This window comes from Muscardinus avellanarius (assembly GCF_963383645.1).
Source record: "Muscardinus avellanarius genome assembly, chromosome: 11".
Classification (NCBI taxonomy): Eukaryota; Metazoa; Chordata; class Mammalia; order Rodentia; family Gliridae; genus Muscardinus; species Muscardinus avellanarius.
In genome coordinates this window covers 86,765,847-86,776,789 of record NC_137797.1, presented here as the reverse complement: position 1 = coordinate 86,776,789, position 10,943 = coordinate 86,765,847, and positions in this window count along the sequence as shown.

Below are 10,943 nucleotides of genomic sequence, written 5' to 3'. Positions count from 1 at the left end.
GAGATCCCAGACTTGGATAATCATGAGAGGATGCCATCAGAGATGATCAATTAACACATTTTGAGGCTTAGGGAAACAGGAAAGACCTGCAGGAAGGAATGCCCCACATCAAAAGACTGGCCCTAGCTGGGGGCGGATCTTGGTGGGTTAGGAGACTGGCTATAAGAATACTCTGGGTCCAGAAATCTTCCGTGAATTCATTCGAGCCACACTCCAGGCCACTCCTGATTGGCATGGGGCTGTGACTGTCTTCTGTATTTCTATCTTTTTAATAAACTCCTTTAACTCTTCAGCCAGAGTCCAGGCTATTGCATGTCTATCCTTAGCTCAGGACAAGAACCTGTTCTTTTATGGGAACAGTCTTGGGGAGCCTAACAAAGGTCCCCAGGTGTCGGGAATCCTGCCCGACAGCTGACGGGGCTTGGCGAGATGATGAGTACTCGAACACAAACCAACGAGCCGGGAGTCAAGTCAAGCGAGATCTCATTTATTTCTCTCCAAGCCATCCTTTATATAGTACCAAGCCACGAGGGGAATTTCCATGAGAAATAGCCTAGCCTATCCGGGATAAAGATCACTAGCATGTAGTTTACAGCCAATCCCAGGCCAGTACATGAGCCATTCATGTGTGCGGAAAGCTCCTTTAAAGGTAGAAAGGGAAAAACCGCTCAGTCTCCCCACCCATAATGAATGGGGAAGCCACGCCTTCCTAGCTTCCTCCAGGCGCCATCTTGACCCTTTTTTGCTGAATCACTTTACTTAAAGTTTTGCCTTAGGCCGTAGGCCGCTCAGGCCGAATCTCCTTAGGCGCTGTATAGACACACCCCATCACCCAGGGACAGTTCTCCCAAACTATAACAGTCCATACCGTAACAAAAAGAGCTGGGCGAGGAGGGAGGAAACTGTGTCACAGGAAAGGAAGAGAGGAAGGCTTCTGGATGGAGCTATAGAACTGGGAGTCACCTGTGCACACATGGCAGGTGACGGAGAAGGCGAGAGAGGCTACAGCTCGAATTACACGAGTGCTTTTTACTCCAGCATTGCCACGGTGGTCTTTGAGATTTAACATTTTAGTCATCTGGATGGAATATCACACAGCTGTCCTCCCCATCTGTTGGCAGCAGCTCATCTGTTGGTCTGTGCTAGCAGGTTTGAATCCAGTCCATATGGTAAAGAGAAATGGGAGTTAAAAACCAGTGCATTACAATTCTGTGAGTTTAATAACACATCTCTTAAATCATGTTAAATAATAACATGCAAATGCTATGAGATTTGTGTTTAAACACCTCTATTCCAAAAGTGTCTACATTGGAAGAGTTCTACATCATAGCACCTGACATAGGTGAGGGATATATCGTTGTCATGGGCAACACGGTAACTTCTGTGAGTTCTCGGCTTCTGTGGCGAAAAGAAGTTCAACACACACCAGTCAGAGATAAAGGCAGAGGTTTTTTTTTTTTTTTTTTTTTGGTGGTACTGGGGTTCCTGGAAGCCCTTCTACCTCCGGGCTACACTCCCAGACCTATTTTTGCATTTTTATTTGGAAACAGGGTCTCCTAAGCCAGCACGCGGGGCTGGCTTCGAACCTGCGCGATCCTCCTGTTTCTGCCTCCCAAACGCGGGGATTACAAGCGTGCGCCACCACGCCCGGCAAGGCAGAGGTTTTAATTTAGTAAAGATACACGTTCAGGAGAAACACTGGCCATCACTAAAACATGAGAGCCATGGTGGGGAGAAGGCAGCAACTGCAAAAGCTGCCCCAGAGCTGCCCAAAATGGCCCAAAATAGCTCAAAATGGCAAAGAGCTCTTCAGAGCTATACTTCTTGTAGTCTAAGAGCCCTCTAGAGAGGTGGCAGCCAGGGGCACATGGGGTGCGAAACTTTCTGGTTTACAAAAGGTGGGAATTGAGACTTCCGGGAAGATGGCGACCGAGAAAAGCGGGGCTTAAGAGTCCCGCTAACAACCAATCTCCATTACCACAAAACCAGCACCTTTCATAGCCAGAAAACACCATCACCAGAAAAACAAAAAAACCACCAGGCTCCAGAGAGAAAGCGGACTGAGAACAGAGCTCAGGGCCACAGAGGAGACACACGCGCCCGAGGACGCGGCAGCAGCGCCATACTGCCGGCGGCAGCGGCGAACTCAGCGGACGGCTACAGCAAGCCGAGGTGAGCCAATGCGGAACAGCCAGGCGGGATCTTTCGGCGCAGACAGCATTTAAAGCTCCCAGTGGCTGAGCTCAGCACACGCTGCAGGGATTCAGAGTGGAAATCAAAACCAGAGAAGAAAAAATACGCCAGCCTCATGGCCGAGGGCGTGGCAGAGGCACCATATTGCCACTGGCGGCAGCAGCAGCAGTGAATTCACCGAGTCCAGTACAGCTACATCTACGTACTCAAGAACAGTGAGTCAAATTGCGGGCCACAGAGGAGAAATCCCAGTATTGTGCCTCCTGGGACTTGACCCAGTGAGGGAGTGGTGGTGTCAGAGATATCACACCATAGGAGAGCGTGCAACCTGGCACCCCCCATAGTTTAAAGCAGCCTCTATCGACTCCCTGGGTCGGAGACTCTGTGATACAACCCAGTAAAGGAGTAGTAGGGTCTGAGATAATACAGACTCGAGATCCAGAGCACCTTAAGTGAAGCTATAGTGACCCAAGGGAAGAACCCAGAGAAGGCACAAACCTCCGAAATCATGGGAAAGAGGAATAACACTGAAGTAATGAATGTGCACAACCCCACAACATCAGAACCTGATAAAACAGAAAATCAGAGATTTCTAGAAGATCAAATCAGGAAAATAACTGTAGAAATAATAGAGGTGCTTCGAAAAGAACTCAGAGAGAGCCAAAAAGAGATAAAGGATGCAATTAATGAAGTAAAGGCCTCAATTCAAAGCACAAACAACCGATTAGACCACATGGAGAACAGAATCTCGCTCTTAGAAGATGAGCAATACAAAAATGAATGCATAGTTTCTAATCTAGAAAAAGATATCCAACAGCAGGAATCTGACATTGAAGAAATATGGGCCCATCTTAAGAGAGCTAACCTAAGAATAATTGGAATAGAGGAGGGAAAAGAAAGTGATACCAAAGGGATCAACAATCTCTTCAAGGAAGTAATAGCAGAAAATTTTCCAAATATAGAGCAAGAGGTTGATACACAGGTCCAGGAAACTTATAGAACTCCCTTTAGACAGGATCCGAGAAGAGGATCCCCATGCCATATAATTGTCAAAATGACCAATGTGGAAGCCAAGCAGAGAATCTTAAAGGCAACAAAAACAAAGGGCCAAGTGACATTCAGAGGCAAACCAATTAGAATCACTCCAGACTTCCCAAACCAAGTCATGAGAGCCAGAAGGGCTTGGAGTAACATATTCCAAACTCTGAAAGAAAACAACTTCCAGCCAAAAATTTCCTCTCCAGCAAAACTTTCTATCAAATTAGATGGAGAAATAAGAAGCTTCCATGACAAACAGAAACTGAAGGAATTTATGTCTTCAAAACCAGCGCTAGAGAAAATACTCAAAGAGATTAACTACAAAGAAGAAATAGGTAACACTCACCAGAACCAGAGAAACAAGAGTATCCATCCAACAGACAACTAAGATTGGTTATCTGTGGAGATTCATTATTTATGTTAGTCTTTTACCTATCTCTAAATTGTATTGTTTGCCTTTATTGTTGTTAATTTTTAGGATTTCTAGTTGGAATATTAATATACCTTCAGATATAGCATTTGGAAATATTTTATCCAATTCTATTAGTAACTTTTAACTCTGTTTACATTGTCTTTGGATATACAATATTTTCTTTTATTTTTTAGGGAGTTTGTATATTCTTCTGTTGCCTGTGCCATTGAAATCATATCCAAGAAATCACTGCCAATTTCAATGTTGTGAGGTTTTATGACCCAGATTTTCTCCTAAAAGTTTATAGTCTTAAGATTTATATTTAGGTCTTTTATCTAGTTTGAGTTAATACTTGTATGTGGGATTAGGTAAGGGTCCAATTTTATTCTTTTCCATGTAATTATTATTTTTCAACAATATTTATTTAAAAGATTATTATTTCCACCACCAAATCTTCGTGGAAACCTTGTCAAAAATAACTTGACAATATAGGGAAGAAGTTAGCTCTAGGCTTGTATTTAACTCCAATGGTCTATATATCTGCCTTTAGAACAGTACTACACTGTTTCAATTATTGTAGCTTTATATGGTTTGAAATCAGAAAATATACATCTTCTAGCTTTGTTTTTGCTTCGAGATTGTTCTGGGTATCTAGAGTCCATATTCCATATCAGGATAGATTTTTTTCTGAAAAATAAATATATGATAGTTTCACCTAAAAAAAAGAAAAAAATATTCTCTGGTAAGAAAGAAAGCAAAAAGAAATATTGAAATGTTATCTTTAAGTCATCAAAAGCTTGGTATCAGACAAATGAAACTGTTATGTGAGATTATCATTTTTAATTTTGGATAAATTGCTATAATACTAGATGTCAACCACTAAGCCAAGCATGGGAGGGAGGGATGGGGAGAGAATGGGGTGGGGATCGGGTGGGGGCTGACTGGGCGATGTGTGCATGTATGTCTACAAAAGTTTGTATCCCACTATGATGTATGAATACAGTGCACCAATAAAATAAAATTTAAAAAAAAAAAAAAGGTGGGAATTCCTTTTGGATCTCTGCTCCTTGGGAGCAGAGACAGGAAGCTAGGGTGCTGGTTGGGAAGCTCCTTAAGGAAAGGTGGAACTTTTTCCGGGGATCTTCCTAGAGGCGAACAAAAGGTGAAGCTCTCGGGTTTTAATTGCCTCAGGAATTTCCTGAGTCAGCCCATTATGATTTAAAGTATGGGCCTGGCTTTTTAAAAATAACCAAGCTCTGTTAACTGAAGATTTCAGATTTTAAAACCACATCTTCCTTCCCATCCCAAATGTATCTCTTTTCTACCTAAAATTTTATTTCTTCTATTCTAGCTCATCATAGTCACTTGTAAATTTAAGATCTTTGGTATTTTGTTAATAGAAGTCAGTGGCAATCTCCTTTAAAATAGCATGCGTAGAAGCCCCAAGTAGGCTTTCCTAAGAGGATATGGCAAACCTTCCAGCTAAAGAGGATGAGGGTAGGGTGTGCTAGAGACTGAGCCCATGGGAATTTCACCTGAGCTACACCCCCAGCCCTTTTTGTTTCGAAACAGGATCTCCCTACATTGCTGAGGATCTGAGTTGTTGAGGCTGGCTTCAAACCTACAGTCCTCTGATCTAAGCCTCCCAAGGGCTAAGATTACAGGCATGCACCACCACACCCAGCTAAGAGGAATTTTTTTTTTTCCACAAAACCAGAAATCAGTGACATATGAGCTAACGTCATACGATGAGAGAGCTGTGTGACCATTTCTGAACAGAAGCCAGGAACTTCCTTCTCCAGAGACTACAATGGTAGTGGCAAGGGAAGAAGGTAAAAAGAACATTGACCAGGACAGAAGAAGACATGTTTACTTCAAATAAGCTTCCTCCAGCCGGGCGTGGTGGCGCACGCTTGTAATCCCTGTGCTTGGGATTACAAGCTGAGATTACAAGCTTGGGATTAGGCTGAGACAGGAGGATCACACACGTTCGAAGACAACCTCAGCTACTTAGTGAGGCTCTCAGCAACTTAGAGAGACCCTGTTTCCAAATAAAAAAATACAAGTAAGCTTCCTCCTTCAAAATGTTCCTTCATCTCCTCCAGCTTTCCTCATTTTGCGTGAAAAAGGAGAGTCCTTGCCTCAGCTTCAGAACTACTAGGAACAATTCTTTATGGTCACCTCAACTGAGTCCAGCTTGTATAGTTCAAGTGTATAGTTTGTTATATTTAGTGCACCAAAACTGTGTGTGTGCGCACGCGTGTGTGTATGTGTAAAACAGCAGTAGAAAATATGGTGAAGGCAAAAGAACTGGGAAAATGAAGTTTAAAAAAAACAGCACTAGAGAATGCTAAATTGTGTGTGACTTGGGAGAGCTGACTCTGTCTCCATACTTCCGTTAGGAACTGTTCTGGTGCCACACCAGAACTGTAACGGAGCCCCCGTTGGGCACCAAAACCGTAACGGTGTGAGAGGTAGCCACGGCTTCTTGTTCTTAGCTATTTCTAGAAAAGAATAGATAGAACTGCAGCAAGCTTAAGCAATGTTTATTATTACAAAAGCAGGAAAAAAGGGACAGAATGAAGCACTGCATTAAAGAAATAAATGCAGTGGAGTGGATGGAAAATAAGTCACTTAAGTTTTGAATATAGAACAGTTTTTATAACGAGACATTATCCTTCATCTTGCCCAATTAATAATCTTCTGACCCGACTAGGTTTGAGCCCGCCCACTGACCTCATGCATGTCCCTTTTTTTATTATGGGGATTATGATTATGGGGACTTCTTGCTTGACCAAAAGCCTTCTTCTCGCCCTGATGCAGGTGTAGGTCCAGGTCTTTGTTAAGACTGGAGTGATTAACAAAGTCAGGGTTCACATGGGATTCCCCCGCCCCCTTGACAGAGGCCTGTACCCTCCTCCTGCATTCTTGGGGAATTTTAGTCTATCTGCTAGAATTTATTATGTAAATCTGTCTTTAAAATATGAAGGCCCTGGGTCCCAACTCTTCTATGTTCTTGCTAATTACTTTTGGTGAAGGAACTCTGCATTATAACAAGCTGCCTAGTGCCGGGCAAAAAACAGGCCCTGACTACTTTTTACATTTTAAAACTAATTTCCAGTACACTAATACCAAAGTTATTTTCCAATACCAGCACAGGACTGAACCCAGGGGCATCCTACACACAAGCTACACTACACTCCTAGCAGTTTTTTTTGTTTTTGTTTTTGTTTTTTTTGGTGTGGTACTGGGGATGAAACCCAGAGGCATTCTACCTCCAAGCTATACCCCAGCCCTATTTTATTTTTATATTTGTGGGTCTGGGGATGAAACCCAGGGACATTCAGCCTCTGAGCTACACCCCCTGCCCTATTTTTTATTCTCTATTTTGAAACAGGATCTCACTAAGTTGCAGAGGGCCTCACTAAATAGCTGAGTCTGTCCACGAACTGCGATCCTCTGCCTCCCGAATGCTGGCGTTACAAGTATGTGCCACCATGCCTGGCTCCAGCCCTATTTTTTTATTCTTTATTTTGAAACAGAATCTCACTGAGTTGCAAAGGACCTCACTAAGTAGATGAGGCTGTCCTCGAACCGCCTGTCTCAGCCTCCCAAATGCTGGAATTACAAGGCTGTACCACCATGCCTGGTACTCCTAGCACTTTTTATTTTGTTTGTTTGTTTGTTTTGTGGGTCTGGGAATGGAACCCAGGGGCATTCGATCTCCGAGGTATACACTCCCTGCCCTATTTTTATTCTTTATTTTGAAACAGGGTCTCACTAAGTTGCAGAGGGCCTCACTAAGTAGCTGAGGCTGTCTGCGAACTGCGATCCTCCAGTCTCAACCTCCCAAATGGTGGGATTACAAGTGTGCGCCACCACGCCTGGCTACTTTGCTAAGTTGCTGTGGACCTTGCTAATTGCTGAGGGTAGCCACAAGGAGTCTCAGACTCCCAAGTAGTGGGACTATAGGTGTGTACCGACATGTGGGGCCTTGTTTCCTTATTCCCTACGTGGTATCTGTCACCAAGGCCATCGTGAGGGTCTAATGATAAGATCCATGACAGTGCATGAGGAGAAATGCAAAGTGCAAGTATCACTGAAAGGAGGGTGGGCACTTTATCTTTTACTTTTAATATTGTGTGTGTACATGTGTTACTGGGGATGGAACCCAGGGGCATTCTACTTCAGAGCTATACCTCCAGTTCTTTTTATTCTTTTATTTTGAAACAAGATCTCACCAAGTTGCAGATGACCTAAATTGCTGAGGCTGGCTGTGAACTTGCAGTCTTCCTGTCTCAGCCTCCCAAGGACTGAGATTACAAGTGTCTATCACCACATCCATCTTACTTTAAGGTGTTTTGTTGTTGTTGTTTTGGTTTGTTTGTTTTGGTGGTACTGGGGATGGAACCCAGGGGCCTTCTACCTCCGGGCTACACTCCCATACTTATTTTATATTTTATTTGGAAACAGGGTCTCTTAAACCAGCCAAGGCTGGCTTCGAACCTGCATGATCCTTCTCAGCCTCCCAATCGCAGGGATTACAAGCATGCCCCACCACGCCTGGCTACTTTTAAGGTTTTTGGGTTTTTTTGTTTTTTGTTTTTTTTTTTTTTGTGGTACTGGGATTCCTGGAAACCCTTCTACTTCTGGGCTACACTCCCAGACCTATTTTTTTATATTTTTATTTGGAAACAGGGTCTCTTAAGCCAGCGCGGCTGGCTTCGAACCTGCGCCATCCTCCTGTCTCCACCTCCCAAGCGCGGGGATTACAAGCGTGCGCCACCACACCCAGCATACTTTTAAGGTTTAGAACAACAAAAAAGTGGTATGTAAGCTGGGCATGATGGCACACCCTTGTAATCCTAGTCCTTGGGAGGCTGAGACAGGAGGATCGGGATTCACAGCCAGCCTCAGCTACTTAGTGAGGCCCTCCGTAACTTAGTGAGATCGGTTCTGATAGGTGGGGTTCCTCCCTCTCCCCTCACAGGACAGGAGGCAGAACTCCAGAAGCCAGAAGTGGAGACATGGCGAGACTTCAGATGTCACGAGAATCCAGGTGTCATGAGACTCCAGACATAGCAAGTGGATCAGCATTCTCCCGCCTTGCTAACTCTACCCCAAGACCCCGGCTACATAAATACCTTCATTTCCTCTCCTTCACATGACTCTGCCGACTGTGACTCTGCCAACCTTGACTCTACTGCCCAGTCATCAGTCCCTTCCCATGGTCAGCAGACCTCACCCACAGGTGCCAATTGATTAAAGAGGCCTGGTCTCACACACCACCACCCCCCGACTCAATTTCAATGTTACAGATTCAAAATAAAAATAATAAATTATAGGACTGGGGGTATAGCTTGGAGGTAGAATGCCCCTGGGATCCATCCCCAGCACCACAAAAAAAAAGTGGTATGTACATTCAAGTTCTTCAGTAAGATTCAGAATGAGAACGCTTCCTCATTTCTACTAACAGCTCCCAAAGCCTCTCCTTAAGGCCTACACTATAAAATTACTTGTATATCTACCAGAAAAAAATCAAGTAATCAGATATGTTTTTAACTTTTTTCACACAAATTAGTTGTCATACACTCTGTTCTGTGTCTTTTTTGATTCATTTAATTCCCTATTAATGGGTATCTAGGTTGTTTCTCTAGTTCTTACTAGTATAATGTATGCTATATAAAATATCTTTATGCAGGTATCTGGGCATAATTCCAAACTATTTGAAAATTCCCAGCAGAATTTCCGGGTAAAAAGCTGTGCTTTATCTTTACAGTTACTGTTCATTTATCTTCCAAAAATGTACCGATTTTATTTCCAACTGCTTTATATAAGTTATGTAAGTGCCCATTTCACCGACATGCTTATCCAAGTATATACATTAGAACTTTACATTTGCTTGTGTGTGTGTGTGTGTGGTGGTGGTACTGGGGATTGAACCCAGAACACTCTCATCCAAGCTACACCTCTAGTCCTAGTTTATTTTTATTTTAAAACAGGGTTTCACTAGGTTGATTGAAAGTCTCACTAAGTTGCTGAGGCTGGTCTCAAATCTGCTATCATCCTGTCTCAGCCTCCCAAGTACAGAGATTACAGGAGTGCACCACCATATCCAGCTATTAGTCACTTTGTGTGTGTGTGTGTGTGTGTGTGTGTGTGAGAGAGAGAGAGAGAGAGAGAGAGAGAGAGAGAGAGAGAGAGAGAGAGAGAGAGAGAGAGAGAATGAATTAGAATTACCTGGTCATATTCATTACCCCTTTTTAATTGACTTCTTCTCAAGGCAGGTAGTTGACTGTGGTAGGGATGGAAACAGGGGCATTCTACCTCTAAGTTCCACCACCAGCTCTTTTTCTATTTTATTTTGAAATTATCTTGCCAGGTTGTTGAGAGACTCCCTGGGATTACAGATGTGTGCCATACCTGGCTCAGGTAGTCATTTAAAATTGACATTTTCCTGCAAACAAGTTTTAGGGGAATAAATTCTGTGTTAAACTGATGCATCCTTCATGGTGTCTGGGTTTTATGTCCCACTCAGAAAGCTCTTCTACACTCTTACACTGGCGTTTTTCTCCCCCAGCGGCAGGGAATCATGTCACCGTGTAAAACCAAAGTCAACAAGCTCTGGCTTTGCATTCAAAGGCTCTAAGACCTTGTGGGTTCCCCATTCTTTAATAGGAACAGGCAGCCAAGTACCACAAGATTCTGAACAAATAAAGTGATACAAGTAAGAAATTGGATCAGGAAAAGTATGGGAAATAGAATACACCAAGAAGAAAACTTGGGGGGAAAAAACATTTTTGTTCTGTTTTCTTGGGTTTTTTTTCCCAGTACTGGAGATGGAAGACAGGGGCATTGTACCTCCAAGGTACACCCCCAACCATATTTTTAGTCCTTTTATTTTTGAAACAGGGTCCCACTGAGTTGCAAAGGGCCTCGCTAAGTAGCTGAGGCTGTCCCTGAGCTGCAATTCTCTGGTCCCCGCCTCCCTAATGCTGGGATCACAAGTGTGCGCCACCACGCCCGGCCAACTTTGTTCTTGAGTAATGAGAAAATGCAATTACAGAACAAGGATCCCTACAAGGAACATTCAGGTAACAAGTGTACTTAGAAATGAGAACTGTGAGCAGAAACTTAAAGGGTAAAATGGTAGAAAAACAAGGTCAATGAAATCTAATAATTTGAAAAACTGGAAAGAGGAGAAAGACCCAAAGAAGTCTAGTTTCTGAATAGCAAGCAGTACTTCCAGACAGAGGAGACAACAGAGGTGTGATGGAAATAAACAACCCACGATCTGCTC